We start from the raw sequence: 7,942 nt of genomic DNA on the forward strand, positions 1-7,942 counted from the left end.
TCATTCGGTGACACCAACCCAAAGCTGTCCTCAATTCTATAAAGAAAATAAAACAAAATAAATTAAAAAAATCAAATAGCAAATAAATCAACAAAAAACCTAAACTCATACCTTTTTGTGGTTAAAAGAACTTCCTTGGTACTTAAGCAATTATTATGTTCATTAATTGATGGGTGAGTTGTACGATATGAACATGATGGGACCATTAATTTTAATTTTCTTGAAAATTTTGGGTCCGGATTAGATTGCATGGAGAATAAAGATATAATAATAACCTTTCTATATAAAAAAGAAAAAATAGCTAAAGATATTTGTATATAGTTTGGTAAAATAAAGAAAAAATTAAGGTTTCATTTGATTAATAATTTTATTTTTTATTTTTATGTAAAAAATTAAAAGTAATAAACAAATGTGAACTAAGAAAGGAATATAGGAAAGGGTAAATCCATAATGGAATGGGTAATGTAGCCTCAAGTGCATAGACATTCACGGGACTGGTTAAAACTCGAAGCCTGCAAAAGTCAAATAAAGAGATAGCTATGGCCGGCTCTAACTAGGTCATTGCTCTTTATTTAATTCATTGAAAAGGAAAGCAAAATATTTTGACCAAAAAGGAAAAAAAAAGAAAAAAAGACAAAATGAATGAACATAGAGAAAAAGAGAAAAATGGGAAAACAAAAGTTTTTCAGTTTTTTTTTAAGACATAATGTGTTAAAAACCTCTTATATTATTTTAAAATACTTAAATAAATTTTTATTTTTTATTATGTTCAATCAAATATTTATATTTTTTATTTTAAAATAAAATAAACTTTTATAATTAATAGTAAATTAATTATTATCAATTAAAATATTATTTGTTATTTTTATATCACGTGACGTTAATATTGAAAGTAAAAATATTATGTGTTCATGTTATTGTACCACATCAGTACGTCACGTTATCATTTACCATTGCATGTCAATATATTATATCAAAATCATATTATATAAAACAATTAGTCAACTATTAGTCATAAAAATCTATTAAATTTAAAATAAAATTATAAATACTTGATTGAACACAATAAAAGACTAAAAACTTATTTGAATTTATTAAATAATTTAAGAACTATTTTAATTATTATACTTATTTTTCGTTATTTATTTTTCCATTTACAGGAAATGAAATTTAAGGATTTTATTTAAACATTTTTTATGCAGGGTATAAAGATGGGTAGAATATGCTACCACTTAAAACAAAAAACTTTTTGCCTTTTTTATTATAAATAATAAAGAAATTGAATTCCTTTTATATCTTCAATTATTATTTATTTCTGCTGTCTTCTTTTCCGTTCTCTTCTTCATGATGCACCAAACATAAAGCCAAAGCTGCATGCGCAATCCCGCGAATATTTTATTTTTTATTTATATATAAAGTGGATAAGTTATTTTTAACTCAGAATTTTCAATTGCTAGGAGTGAGTTCAAACGGGCGAACTCAACTGAGTTGACTTAAGGAAGTGCCAACTGAAAACTATTAATTGGTCTCACACTTACTTTAAACAAAATGGAAGTGCAATTATGAGTAAAGCATCAAAACAAGATATTGATTCAACTTCATGTCTACAGCATTGTAGGCATACAGTTATTATGGGAACGTGAACCTCTATCATCATCTACCTTTCCCCAATTTTTCTTTAATCATTTGAAAATAAGATAGTTGGATAGTTTTCAAGCAACCATTTGAAGATTTTATTTTTAATCTTATTTTCACAACAAAAGTGTGCGTATCAAATGATGTATTAAAAAACTTTTGATTTACTTACTAACTAATAAATTAATATAAATTTTATATTCATTTTATGAATCAAAAATACTAACTCTACACATCTCGAGTCGATAAAAATGACTATATATTTTCATGGTACTCACAAAAAACATTGAACCCAGACTCCTAAATTAGTTTAATACTAATATTACGAATTTCACTTTAGTTTGGGTTTATAAGGATTTTTTTTACTTGATAAACATGTCTTTTAGATTGAAAGTATGAGTCTTGTGCTAGAATTTATTCAAATCTTTACTAAAGTGGGGTCCCACGAGAGATATTAAGATTGTGATAGACTCGAACAAAGGGGAATCTCTCTCTTTTATGAATGAAAGAACTCATACAACGATAACATTGTATAATTGGGTAAAGTAGAATATCATGAATCTTATATTAGTTAAAATGAAATGGAGTAAATGTTATGAATCACACGTCAATAAGAAATTAAATGAGTTTTGAGATTATAAGTAAATATCTTCCTCTACTTGATAGGTATATTTTTTGAATTGAAAATATAGGCTTGTAACATTAAGCAATTAATATATAAATTAAAAGAAAAAGATTTTGCTTTTACTTAAATGTACTATGCCCAAACTACTTTAATTGGGCTTCAAATTACAATCCACAAATGTTCTACTTTGAAAAGTGTAGGGCTGATAAGCCCATATTCTATAGTTTAGGCCTTAAAAGGATAGCGAAAAGGTATTTGTTTATTGATATGATTATGCTATGATATCTTATTAGTATTAGAAAATAATTGAAAAAAGGATAACTTTAAAAGACTCACATCACATGAGTCACATCCCCAGCCCTACCCTACGTTTGGTTGTTGAACACTTTATAGTATTATCCCATTGTACAAACTTTCTGTTGATGCTTCCACGAGCCATAAGTAGGTACAAGCCAAAGGGCAAGCACTTCATCAAGACCCAAAACAGACACCCCATTACCAAAACTCTGAATCTTGCCAAAACTACACCATTCGAGCCAAGCATTGATGTGATAGCTTTTTTTTCTCCTTCAAGACGATGGGATTGCGGTGGAGGCAACAAGTCACATCGGCCCCATTTGCCTTTGATATACTTAGATGCTGGACCACTGGCTGTCCGTGAACGAAAAAAGTCCTTTGATAGTCATGGGGTCACGGCTCCAGGACCACTCCGAAGCCAGACTCACCGCTGGTTCGTTCGTCTAAGCTTGTAGTTGTAGGTAGGTTGATTCTTTTAAGTAGAGGGAATTTAATATATTTCCTGAAAAATATCTATTATGGTTTTTTCTGTTGCTTTTTGTACGTTGCATGTCACTATTAAATCCCCTTACTCATAAATATTATTAAATTATAATAAAAGGTATTTCTTTTATTTTACTGAAAATATTGTTAAATATTATAAAGGCTAATTTTATCTTGTGACATAAATTGTAATTGTTAGATTATAATAAAGGGTATTTTGTATTTTGGTGAAAATATTATTAAATTATTATAAAAGGAAATTTCATCTTTTGACATAATATTATTAAATTATAATAAAGGGTGTTTTTAGTATTTTGGTAAACATATTATCAAATTATCATAAAAGGTGGAGACTCTGTTTCTGTGAAATTATCTTACTTTTTTTAAAAAAAGAACATAAGATAATTTTCATAAATTAATAGATTTAATTCTATTGACTTGAAAATTTGTTACGTCTATTTTTATACATTTTCCCATTCAAATATAGAAAAATATTTTTGAAAAACATTTTTCGTTCTTTCCAAATAAAACACATAATAATAAAATATGCTTATAAGCAACAATTTTGCTTCAGAAGGAAAAGATAAAACCAAAGCAACATTTTTATGAATGTGGTTATGTTCTATTCTTTCGCAACGTATATGGTGATATTTATTGTATATATTTCAAAAATCTTATTTATTAAGCTGTTTTTGACAATTTTACTAACATTTATTATAAATTTTGCTATATTGTTAGTTTTCCCAACAATTTTAGTGACGTTTATAAAAAAATTGTCATCTTCATATAGCACTTAGATACAATCATCGTACTTTTTGAAACGTTTGCTTAGTCATTTTCAAGGAATGCAGTAATTGCTATTTCAAAACCCTTTTTTGTTAAAAAAAAAAAAGAAGAGAAAAGCTAAATTCATTGATATTAATTTGAACAATTTATAAATTATATATCCTTGAAATTACTATAAAATAATCATTCAAATAAAATTGGTTGTCAATAAATTAATATGAATTTCAATATATCAATAACAATAACATTATTTTTCACATTTATTTGTTAAGGTAGTGAAATTAAGATTAATTAAAAAAATATACATATTTGATTTAATGATAAGTGCATATATTATCTTCTTTAAGAGTTCATTTATTTTCCTTCCTAATAATAATTAAAAAAAAAACAATAGAACGGGTAAGCTCAATCTGTGATAAAGGTAGATGTATTTTTGCTCAATATAAGTGAATTTTTTGTGTCAAATAAAAATTAATATAGTTACTTAACCTACTTAGCATATATATATATATATAAAATCAGGCTTGGCTTTTGATGTGCTTCGTCTCAATTTTTAGTTTTCTCATTAGTATGTAAGGGTGAGAAAAATCACACCGAATTGAAAAAATCAATTGAATCAAAATTAGTTCGGTTTTTCAATTTGGTTATAACGGTATTGGGAGAGTTCGGTTACTTTGAGATATTCAACCGAATAGACTAAACTAACCAAACTCGTATATATTAAAAATGCAATATTATACATTTATTAGCATATTAAGGGTACAATAGAAATTTAAAAGCTTTGGATTCTTTTCATGTTCATGTTTTCACGCTTGTAAGCATGTAAATAGGTAAAGTATCCATTATTTTTTAGATACCAGAACTTGAAAACATTTAGATATCAAGTATTCAAATCTGATTAAAATTACAAAATACTATCCAAAATCTAATTGTGGAACTCTGATTTTCAATACAAAGGCAAAATGGTAAATTCATAGTGAGTTTGCAAAATATTTTATTTAACCAAATATTGAATTAATTCTACTTAAAAAGCCCATATTCCTAAACTATTAAAATGTTTGAAAGAAAGAAGAGAGAAAAAAAAAAAAAGAATGGGTATGATTTGAACTAAGGGCAAAATAGTCTTTTCCTTGATGAATATTCCTATAATCAAATTTCTAAGTTTAATTTTCTAGAAAACCATATTTTAAAGGTTTATAAAATACAGTTTGAAAGGAAAAAAGAGAAAGAACACAAAATGAGCATTTTACTCCAACCAAACACCCACTTAATGTTTTGTTTCATAATATAATCTGTTTTATTGAAAATGATGTTTTTGAATAAAATTGAGATCCAATTATGGGATTTTGAAATGCTAGGAATTATTTGGACTATAATCATTTATAGAAAATGTAAAAGAAAATAATATATTGTTTTGTGACTTTTTCATATATAAGTGAAGCTTATATTTGATATGCCCATTTGAATTTGGCCAATGGGAGTTTGACGCGTTCGATTTAGTAGTAGGAGTTTAGAGGAAGGGTATTTATCTCCTCCAATCAAAAACTCAAGAAAAAAAAAAATAGATTTACCCTTAGCCGATCCAATTCTTGTTTCCCTATAGATTTTTTAGATTTTGTTTTCAATTTTTTTTTTATATTTTCCATAATGTTGGACCTATTGCAATTTGGACTGTCCAAGTCCAAGACCTCATTGGTCCATTGAACCATAATCAATCTTATTAAACCCAAATAAATAAATTGAAAAAATTTAAAACTAAAATCAAACTAATTATCAAGAATGACTTAACCCAACTTACTCTCGAAATTTGCATTATACAAATGATTTTAGGCAAAATTGGGTGTCTACATATTCAGTTCGTTAGTTTTTGTATTTTTATGTAATTAATAAAAAATTAAATATTAAAATGTATAAAAATTAAAATGACGACTATAAAGACATGCTAATAAATGTTTTAGTATGTGTTTTTAGTAATATTTACAAATGTTACAATATAAAACCTATTTTGATGTTAAGTATAATTTATTAATATTTTTAAATATCGTAATAATAATGAATAAATTGTTTCATCGGTAACATATACAGATGTCGGAATGACATCTCTTTTATAATTATTAAAAAAGTTGGAAAATAATACCTTTCGTGACATTTTAAAATGTAAGCCACAAATGTTGGAAATAATAGGTATTGAAGTTCAATGATAATATTGCATGGCATGCTACCAACGGTGAATACGACATTTAATCATTGCTTTTCCAAAATTTTGTAAGAGATCTATTCCAATGTCTTTTTGTTATTGTTGGCAAATATATGAAAAATGCCGTAATAAAGTTTTTTTATTTTAATTTTTGTATAAGTTTCAAGCCCGGCTTTAAAAAATAAAAAAATAAAGTTATGAAATAAGAAAAAATCACTTTTCTTTATACAACTTGTATCAACAAACTACCACATGATTGGCACATGATAGCAGAAATTTGAGAAGCACATGCAAGTGGTTGAAGAATCTAGAGGTAGTTACAACAAATAAAGAGCATGTGCTTGAAGAGTTTGTTACTTAAGGTTATTCTGTTATTAATTGATTAAGATGATGATTAGCTGTAATTCATATAAGATTAGAGATATGTACATATAGTTTCTCGAATTTTGTAAACAACATTAATTGAGTTCAATACAATTAGTAGTCAAAATTCCCAAATTTGTCAATCTTTCACACTTTAAAATTAATATGGTATCAAAGCAGGTCTTGATGATTCTTGTCAAGAATTTGTTTTGAATTCAATAAATTCAAATCCTCATCCCAATTGAACCAAGAAATTGAAACCCTAAACAAGTCTCTTCTTGCAATCATGGAGAATTCATCTCGATTTGTTATCTTTTTAACATATAAAAAACACCCACTAACCTTATATTCTTCATTATTCACACCATGGATCTATTTCAATTAACCTTAAACTCACTTCCATAAACTACACTTCATGGAGTCAATCTTTCAATTAGCATTGCTAATTAGAAATAAATTGTGATTTCTAAATGGTTCAATCACAGAATTGAGAACCATAGACGATTTGTACATCGGTGGACCATCTACAATAATCTTATTATTGCCTAGTTGTTAAAATCTATCTCACCACAGAAGTTGCAACAACCTTTTATATGAATTCTATTGCTCAAATTTGGGAAACACTTAAGAAGAGATTTGCACAACTTGATGATGTTAGAACCTGTAGTTTGTAGTATTCACTACATAACATCAATCAAGTTACTAGGTCAGTAGATAAGTATTTCACCAAATTGAATGGTATATGGGAAGAATTGAGAAATCATGGACTCTTGCCTCATTGCACTCGTGGAATTTGCAATAGGGAATGTTTTCAAAATTTTGTTTAATCTATATAAAAAAGATTGTATGTTTAGGTTTTTAAATTGGTTGAATGAGTCTTACTCGGGATTGAGATCCCATACAATAATGCTAAGACCTTTCTTAGTTTAAATAAAGCATATAATCTGGTTTTGATAGAGAAGTCTTAAAAAGCTTTGCATAATTAAAGTCAAACATTGATTGAAGCCTCTGTAATGGTAGCTTTGATTGTGGGAGGAAAAAAAAAAACAACAAAAGTGATCTGGTTTGTAATTTTTGAGAAAAATGAGTCATTTAAAAGAAAAATGTTGTAGGATCATTGGATTTCATACTGACTTCAAATTCACAAGAAGCAAGAATGCTTTCATGACGAACACATATTATGACCATAATGAAGAATTGCCTACTAATCCCATGTCTCAACGCCCACTTATCGAGAACAAAACTCATAAACTTATGGCTTTAATCAGTGATCATGGATTAGGAATTAAAGATGAAAAACTACTTACATCAAGCAACCCTCAATTAAGACCTTCCTTAATCAATTCCACTATTGCAATAATCATATCTACATCTTTTTTATTCTAATGATCAAAATATTGTTACTCGGCAATCTCTAATTGATACCATGTCTCTAATAAATCATAACTCTTGGATAATTGATGCTATGGCTACAAATCTCTAGTTTATTCATTGGCATTTTTCATAATTTTCAGAAAAGTTAATAACATATATGTTCAAATACCTAATAATTCTGG

This window comes from Theobroma cacao, chromosome 3 (genome assembly GCF_000208745.1).
Source record: "Theobroma cacao cultivar B97-61/B2 chromosome 3, Criollo_cocoa_genome_V2, whole genome shotgun sequence".
Lineage (NCBI taxonomy): Eukaryota > Viridiplantae > Streptophyta > Magnoliopsida > Malvales > Malvaceae > Theobroma > Theobroma cacao.